Source organism: Triticum aestivum, chromosome 3A (assembly GCF_018294505.1).
Source record: "Triticum aestivum cultivar Chinese Spring chromosome 3A, IWGSC CS RefSeq v2.1, whole genome shotgun sequence".
Classification (NCBI taxonomy): Eukaryota; Viridiplantae; Streptophyta; class Magnoliopsida; order Poales; family Poaceae; genus Triticum; species Triticum aestivum.
In genome coordinates, this window is record NC_057800.1 from 729,183,803 (window position 1) to 729,193,312 (window position 9,510).

General features: G+C 52.3%; 1 pseudogene; it reads right to left on the minus strand.

The window, feature by feature from the left end:
- Nucleotides 1-216: 216 nt before the first annotated feature.
- Nucleotides 217-7,429, minus strand: LOC123059509 (BTB/POZ and MATH domain-containing protein 2-like; annotated as a pseudogene).
- Nucleotides 7,430-9,510: the final 2,081 nt, after the last annotated feature.

Here is a 9,510-nt window from a genome sequence, read left to right on the forward strand (position 1 = left end):
ATACTTATGTTAGATTTCACATTGCCAGTACAATGGGAGAGCACTCGTGTGTATATTTTCTTTCATCCCAGTAATACGAACTTTTCAACATTGTTATTCTTGTATCTTTACAGCAATGGTGAGAGAGGTTGGAGAGGCAAGAAAGCAGCACAAGAAATAGATCTTTGTCTTCACGAGTTTGCAAGTAATAGACGTTTGTCTTCACGGGCAAATGTTTCACTCTATAAAATACTTGAGAGTTTTCATCACATCCTTGACCACGTGTGGCTGTGAGATGTACTCGATGCAGTAGGCTTCCAGCTCCGTGCAACCGTGGCACCCAGCCAGCCTCAGTGTGGCCAGCGCATACTCCGGCGTGATCTTCTCGGCCAGTAGGTTCTCGCACAACCGCGCCATCCTCTCCAAACGGAACCGACATGCCACTGCCAGCAACTCTCCAGCCACGATCATCGTGGAATGCCGGACGGCAGGAGCAACTAGGTCTTCGACGCGAGGCAGCTTGTCAGTGTATATGAAGTGGAGCATGGCCTTGAAAACCACGGCTCTAATGCCATCAATTTTTACATGGTTGGTTGCCGACTCATGCACCGCCTCATGCAGTGCCGGCGACCGTGCAGCAACAACGAGCCCATGGGCGTGTATCTCGCTCTCCTCAACCAGGAACTTAACATCCCAGCCCTCGCCGCTCGAGATGCCATACCAGGTTGGACGGTGGCACGAGCACGGGTCCAGGGATGAAGGTGCCAATTGTGCTGCCAGTGGAGGAGTTCGTGGCAACCGCGACTTGGCATTGTATAGTGAAAGAGCCATCGTGTCCCATACAGCGTGAGTTTGCAAATGCGAATGTGATGAATTTTGGCCACCCATGGCCCCTGCATGCCTTGCCGGCAAATGTGTGTGTAAGATTACGGGGAGGAAACGGCGGCGACTTGTCCGTGGGGTGGACGGGCTTCATAGCCACCGAATCTTTCACCTTGATATCATCATCATTAATGGTGGGTCGAATAAATACGTCAATGTGCTCCGACGTGTCCTCTGTCTGTCCCGACGGGTACACATCTATGGTCCACTCATAACCGGCCACCTTGAAACTGCCAGATCGGATGTACTGACCGACACTGTGCGTCTCCCTCACCCAGCTCAAGCTTTGGATTGTGAACTCGTGTGTGCCGATCATCACCGCCGGTGGGGTATACCTCGACGCGCTCTTGGTTGCCTCTCTACTGCCGCTGCCACCACTAGTGCCCATGGAAGAAGAATTAGTTGGAGATGTAATGCGGGCCATTGTGCTCTTGGCTACTTTCTTGGTGATCTCGTGTATGAAAGATGGGCATGTCTTTTCGAGTTCTTTGTACTCCTCGGTGGCCTCCACAGCATCGTACACGTCGGGGTCGGACGCCATGAACTCGATGCACGATGCCTCAAGCTGCTGGCAGCTCTGCCGGCCGTCCACCTGCGCCAACGTCGTCATGACATTACCGACGTCCATGCCCTCGGAGAGTATCTTCTCGCACATGATCCTCAGCCTCTCTAGGTCATAGAGATCCGCGGCCACGAGCAGGTCCTGCGCCATAGCCACACGGCATCTTCCTCTCCTGGGTGTAGGCTGCTCGTCGGTGTAGATGAAGTAGAGCATCGCCCTCAAGGTGGAGGCGCTCATGCCGTCCATTATGAAGCAGCGCGTGCTCCGCTCCTTCATGTCCCCGCATAAGAACTGGGCGCGGAATACCGGCGACCGCATGGCCATTACCAGCTTGTGCGCCTCGATCTCGGTACCATCCTCGAGGACGAATGTCACGTCTGGCTCCGGCGACTGCCTCTCCCTGAGAAGCCTGTGCAAGTCTTGAGAGATGCTGGGGGGCGGAGGAACGGAGACGAAGCAGTTCCTGGTGCTGGTGGCGGAGTTGTTCTCCTGCTGCTGGAGGAGGACCTCGACTGTGCAGTGTATGTTGAGGCAGTGTTAGACTATGTATAGCTTCTGTACCTATGTACGTATATGGTACATATTGTAACATAACCATTATATATAATGAGATAAGCCACCCCTAGAGGGTTGTGCTGGTTCCCCAAAACTTATTGTCTTACATGGTATCACGCTAGGTTACGATCGCTTCCGCTTCTAAACCCTAATACCCGCACCGCCGCCGCAGCCGCCGCCGCCTTCACCGCCGCCGCCGCGCCACCGATCGCGCCGCCGCCATGTCGAGCGCCGCCACCACCGGTTCCACTGCTGCGGGCTTCCTCCCGGCCTCTCTTGCGGCTCTGCTCAACCTCCCGCTCGATGCCGTCTCTGTTCCGGCTCCGATCGGGACAAGGAGCATCGGCTCCGTCTTCTCCACGCCGCCGGCGCCCTCGCTTGGGCGTGACCTCGTGGTCCACACCGCGGCGCTGCCGTCCGCTGCGGACTCCGCAGGCGTCGTCCCGCCGCTCCTGCCGCAAGCAGATCACACTGCCCCGCTGGCGGGGTTGGCGGCGTCCGCCCCGGCCGCGGGCCTTGCGGCGTCCGCACCGGCCGCGAGCTTTGCGGCGCCCGCCCTGGCTGCGGTCCCGCCTCCTCCCGCATCGGCTTCGGTGCCTCCGGCTGCCTCCATGGTGTTTGCACCCCAGGCAGCCTTCTCGATGGGATTGTCTTCGCCGCCGCCGTTTCACTTCGGTCATCTCATCACCATCAAGCTCTCCGCCGACAACTACATCTTCTGGCGTGCGCAGGTTCTCCCGCTCTTGGGGAGTCACTACCTGCTAGGCTACGTCGACGGATCGCTTCCCTGCCCACCCGCGCTGGTAGACAGTGTGCACGGTCCGGTCTACAATCCGGCCCATCGCGTCTGGACGGGGCAGGACCAGGCGAACCTCTCCTCCATCCAGGGGTCGCTCTCGCCGGCAGTTGCCGGCCTTGTTGTCTTCGCGAAGACGTCTCATGAGGCCTGGACCATCCTTGAGCGCACCTTTGCAGCGCAGTCCCAGGCTCGTGTCTCTGCACTCCGTCGTCAGCTTGGAGAGTGTCAGAAGCTTGACTCCACTGCCACTGAGTTCTACAACAAGGTCAAGGGCCTCGCCGACACATTGGCCTCCATTGGACAGCCCCTCACCGACTCCGAGTTCAACTCGTTTATTGTCAATGGTCTTGATGAGGAGTATGATGCCTTAGTCAAGATCATCAACGAGCGGGGCAACTCGACACCCATGCTGGCACACGAGGTTTTCTCTCGGCTCCTTCTCACTGAGCAACGGGTCGAGACTCGCCGCACCAGGGGCACTGGCTCCCTCTCGGCCAACGCCGCCACCAAGGGTGGCCGCTCTTCTTCATCACCCCGGTCTCCCTTGGGGCTGCCACCGTCGCCCGCCTCGGCCCCCCCACCTACTGCGACCTTACCGGGGGCTGGCGGTCCACGTGTGTGTCAGCTTTGTGGCCGCGATGGGCACTGGGCCTCCAAGTGTCATAAGCGCTTCCAGCGAAGCTTCCTTGGTCTTGGCAATGACGGCAAAGATACACGCAACAATGCCCGTCAGGTCGCCATGGCTGATCGTCCCGCGCCGCAGAAGCAACAGGGACACACTCAGTCCTACTCCATCGATCCACACTGGTACATGGACTCTGGGGCGACAGAGCATCTAACCAACGAGATGGGGAAGCTTCACACTCGTGAACCCTATCATGGCTCCGACAAGATCCACACCGCCAATGGAGCAGGTATGCACATCTCTCATATTGGTCAAGCATCTCTTCTCACTAGACATGCCAATAGGAGTCTTCAGCTTCGCAATGTTCTTCGAGTTCCATCTGTGACCCGTAATCTTCTTTCAGTTCCTAAACTCACACGTGATAATAATGTGCTTTGTGAATTTCACCCTTTTGATCTTTTTATTAAGGATCGGGGCACGAGGGACATTCTTCTTAGTGGGCGGTTGTGCCAGGGCCTCTACCGTCTGGAGCATCCTGGTGTCGCTCGTGTTTTCAGTGGAGTTCGGGTCTCTCCGTCACAGTGGCATGCTCGTCTTGGTCACCCGGCCACACCTATTGTCCGTCATATTTTGTGTCGTCATGAGCTTCCTAGTTTGTCTAGTCATAAAGATGTAGCAGTGTGTGATACTTGTCAGCAGGGGAAGAGTCATCAACTTCCTTTTTCGGAGTCCAGTCGTGAGGTGAAACATCCTTTAGAACTTGTGTTTTCAGATGTATGGGGTCCTGCTCAGACTTCTGTCAGTGGTCATAATTACTATATCAGTTTCGTTGATGCTTATAGTCGCTTTACCTGGCTTTACCTTATTAAACGCAAATCTGATGTGTTTGATATTTTTGTTCAGTTTCAAAAACATGTTGAACGTCTTCTCAAGCACAAAATTGTTCATGTCCAGTCAGACTGGGGGGGCGAGTATCGCAACCTCAACTCTTTCTTTCAGTCGCTTGGGATAGCTCATCGTTTAGCATGTCCACATACACATCAGCAGAATGGTTCAGTCGAACGTAAGCATCGTCATATTGTTGAAGCTGGTCTTACTCTTTTGGCCCATGCATCTGTTCCGTTTCGGTTTTGGAGTGATGCTTTCACCACTGCATGCTTTCTCATCAACCGTACTCCTACTCGTGTTTTAAACATGAAGACTCCCATTGAGGTTCTCCTTAATGAACAACCTGATTATACCTTTCTCAAGGTATTTGGGTGTGCTTGCTGGCCGCATCTTCGTCCATATAACAAGCGCAAGCTTGAGTTTCGTTCTAAGAAGTGTGTTTTTCTTGGCTATAGCTCTCTTCATAAAGGTTACAAATGTCTTCATGTTCCCACTAATCGTGTCTATATATCTCGGGACGTCGTGTTTGATGAGCATATTTTTCCCTTTGCCAACCTTCCTGTGTCCACTGTCGAACCACCATCCCTGCATTCATCCTCTGTTGCTTCTGACCAATTTGATGATGTTGCATACTCTCCTTTGCTGTTACCTAACCATGGTGCAGGAACCGGACGTGGAGCTCGTTTGGAGCTGTTGGAGGATTCACCATCATCATCGTCGTCTTCTGGTGGGCACGTCGATCGCCCTATGTTGCATGGCATCGATTCGCGTGCCCATGCATGGTCACCCGACGAGCCCGTCGCGCCGAGCATCTCCACTGCTCGGTCCGTTTCGCCAGCGGCCGCCGAGTCGCCCGCGGCTCGGCCCGTCACGCCGTCTTCGCCCGCGGCTCGGGTCCTCACGTCGCCTTCATCAGCGGATCGGCCCGCGACACCGGCCGCGCCACGGCCCACTATGCCGAGCTCGCCATCGGCCCGATCTGTGATGCCGGAGTCGCCAGCTGCTTCGTCTGCTCTGCCGGTTTCGCCGGTGGGTCGGCCTTCTTCGCCAACCGAGTCCGAGGCTACCGTGACTGGCTCCTCGTCACCGGCTGACTCGTCAACGTCGCCGTCCTCCAGCCCGTTGCAGGCTGCTCCGTCGACCTCGGTGGTTCCTGTGTCCCGACCACATACACGCAGTCGCAGTGGCATTTTCAAACCTAAGGAACGTAAGGATGGTACGGTTGCTTGGTTGGCTGCTTGTTTGGCTGCTGCTGTTGCGGATCCATCTTCTGAGCCTCGCTCATATCAGGCTGCCCTGCGCATTCCACATTGGCGAGAGGCTATGGAGCAGGAGTTTCATGCTCTTCTTCGTAACAAGACATGGACTCTCGTTCCTCCACCACCACGGGTAAATGTTATTGACTCAAAATGGGTATTCAAAGTGAAGAAGTATTCGGATGGATCTATTGAGCGTTACAAAGCGCGACTTGTTGCTCGCGGTTTTCGGCAGCGTCATGGTCTTGACTATGAGGACACCTTCAGTCCCGTCGTCAAGCCTACCACTATTCGGCTTCTTCTCTCCATTGCTGTTTCTCGTGGTTGGTCACTTCGTCAACTTGATGTGCAGAATGCTTTTCTACATGGATTTTTGGAGGAAGAGGTTTATATGAAACAGCCGCCCGGTTTCTCTGATCCTGATCGTCCTGACTATATCTGTCGTCTTTCCAAAGCACTATATGGTTTGAAGCAAGCTCCTCGTGCCTGGCATGCCCGCCTTGCCTCTGCCCTTCGTGCTCATGGGTTTGTGCCGTCTACTGCTGACACTTCGTTATTTCTTCTACAGAAGCCAGAAGTCACTATGTATCTTTTGGTATATGTCGATGATATTATCCTTGTCAGCTCTTCTCAGTATGCTGCTGATGCTCTTGTCTGCTCTCTTGGTGCTGATTTTGCGGTCAAAGATCTTGGGAAGCTTCACTACTTTTTTGGAGTTGAGGTCACTTCTCGTGCTACTGGTCTTGTCCTTACGCAGAAGAAGTACTCCTTGGAGTTGTTACAGAAAGCTGGCATGCTGAAGTGCAAACCGACCACCACACCCATGTCGTCTACCGACAAGATAACAGCTGCTGATGGTGAGCTTTTGTCTCCTGCGGATGCCACAGAGTACAGGAGCATTGTTGGTGGACTTCAGTACTTGACGATTACGAGATCAGATATCTCTTATGCTGTTAACAGGGTTTGTCAGTATCTTCAGGCTCCCAGAGATACTCATTGGGCTGCTGTTAAACGCATTCTTCGTTATGTTCAGTTCACCCTGACATTTGGTATGCATATTCGGCCGACTTCCTCTCGGGTCCTTTCGGCCTTCTTTGATGCAGATTGGGCTGCTAGCCCAGATGACAGGCGATCCACGGGGGGTTATGCAGTATTCTTTGGCTCTAATTTGATCGCCTGGAGTGCTCGGAAACAGGCTACTGTGTCACGTAGCAGTACTGAAGCTGAGTACAAGGCTATGACTAATGCTAATGCAGAGATTATTTGGGTGCAGTCTTTGCTTCAGGAGTTGGGTTTGTCTCAACCACAGCCTCCTATTCTTTGGTGTGATAACATCGGTGCTACATACCTTTCTGCAAATCCAGTATTTCATGCCCGAATGAAACACATTGAAGTTGACTATCACTTTGCACGGGAACGTGTATCACAGAAGCAACTCCAGATCAAGTTTATCTCATCTAAGGATCAACTTGCAGACATCTTCACTAAGCCTTTACCGCTGCCACAGTTTGAGGCTTGTAGGCGCAATCTTACCCTTCTCAGTTCTTTAGAAAGTGGCTAAGATTGAGGGAGGGTGTTAGACTATGTATAGCTTCTGTACCTATGTACGTATATGGTACATATTGTAACACAACCATTATATATAATGAGATAAGCCACCCCTAGAGGGTTGTGCTGGTTCCCCAAAACTTATTGTCTTACAGGCAGTCAGCATCAGTGTCGACGTAGCGCGACTCATGGCGCCGGAACGCAACCGGGACGGTGAGCTCCCAGGCGACTGCGCCCGTGGACCAAGCGGGAAAGGTCCTGGGCTTGTCGCTACGCCACACGGCGGCCGGGAACTTGCCGGTGCCGCTGCGCTCGTCGATCCGGAGGCTGGCCATGGCGACGACGTCCTCGTCGGTCTCGTTCTTGGAGAGCTCCAGGGAGATGGACGCGACGCCGCATCGCCCGCTGCAATCTTGGAGGCGGCACACGAGGGCCCAGATGAAACCGCCGGCGTGGAAGCTGCCGGACCGGACGGATCCGACGAGCGCCTTCCGCGCCGTGCTGTAGCCGGCGATGTCTAACTGGTGCGTGGCTTGCGCGAACGCAGACCTGTGCGTCGACCGCGTCTTCTGCGACGGCGCCGCCATGATCGATCGATCTGACCGTGACCTAGCTGCGCGGTGCAACAAGATCGATCCCTATATACACGATACAGACCTTTTATTTTGAGCCGTACGATAGAGAAATTGAATGGTTGGTTGGTGGGTTCCGCTCGATACATTGATGTCTGATGGATAGCATGAAACATAGCTGGATTCTGCCTAAAACAAGTCCAAAAAAAGTCCAGATTTAGGTAGAAAAAAATGCAAAAACTTCATGGTGTTTTGCTACAATGTTAGTTATATCTGGTGGATAGCATCAAGTTTTTGTGAATTTGATAGGGGAACAGAAAGTGCATGAATATCTCTACTCCTAATGGACGAATTGGTTGAATAGTTCCCCCCACTTTCAACCGGTTTATTTTCAACCGGTTTATTTTCAACCGGTTTTTCTTCGTCCCACCTCCCACCAGCCCCTCCCACCAGTTTTTCTCTTTTCTCGTCTGACCGGCAATACCCAATGTATTTATGGTAATCAATTATAATTAATCCACGTATAGTAATAAATCAATTCAGGTATGGTAAGGTCATAACTCAGGAAATTTTGAATATGGTAATTATATGGTAATAAATTTAAATTACCCCAAAGGCTATCAATCCAGGTATGGTAAGGCCATAACTCGGGAAATATCGAATATGGTAATAAATTTAAATTACCACCAGGTATGGTAAGGCTATCCACGTATAGTAATAAATCATAATTAATCCACATATAGTAATAAATCAATCCAGGTATGGTAAGGTCATAACTCAGGAAATTTTGAATATGGTAATTATATGGTAATAAATTTAAGTTACCCCAAAGGCTATCAATCCAGGTATGGTAAGGCCATAACTCGGAAAATATCGAATATGGTAATAAATTTAAATTACCACCAGGTATGGTAAGGCTATCCACGTATAGTAATAAATCATATACTCCCTCCGTTCCTAAATAATTGTCTTTTTAGAGATTTCAACAAGTGACTACATACGGAATAAAATGAATGAATCTACACTTTAAAACATGTCTACATACATCCGTATGTTGTAGTCCATTTGAGATGGCTAGAAAGACAACTATTTAGGAACGGAGGGAGTAGTAATAAATCATAATTAATCCACGTATAGTAATAAATCAATCCAGGTATGGTAAGGTCATAACTCAGGAAATTTTGAATATGGTAATTATATGGTAATAAATTTAAATTACCCCAAAGGCTATCAATCCAGCTATGGTAAGGCCATAACTCGGGAAATATCGAATATGGTAATAAATTTAAATTACCACCAGGTATGGTAAGGCTATCGATCCAGATATGGCACGCCCTCACCTGATCACCTATCACAATCTCCAGCCCCACGCACGCACCAAAGAACCCACCCGGCACCAAACGTAGCTCCTCTCGATCCCCTCGAGTAAACGCCGCTGCCGTCGTGCGATCTTCCTGACACAGACGCCGTCGCCGCCTCCTTCCCACCTACGGCGTCCCCCACGTCCATGGTGACGGCGCTCGCGTCCTACACTGACCCTCCGCCTCATATAGGTTGGTCGTTGATGGAGTGGGATGTGCCGCTGCGGTTTGGGGAGGCGCAATCACGATCTGGTTGGGATCTCAGTGTGGACTCGTTCTCTGCGATGAAGGATGGCGCTGCCTCCCTGGCAAATGGGATCGGAGGAAGGGGCTCTACGTCGTGAATGTCGGCGAGGCAGCGGCCGAAGGCGAGCCCGACGGTGAGCACAGGTGTTCGTCCCATGAAATAGGCGGCCACGGAGGGCGGATCTGAGGCCACCCCAATCGCCGATGGCCCTTCCTCCCATCGCTCATCGCCTCCAT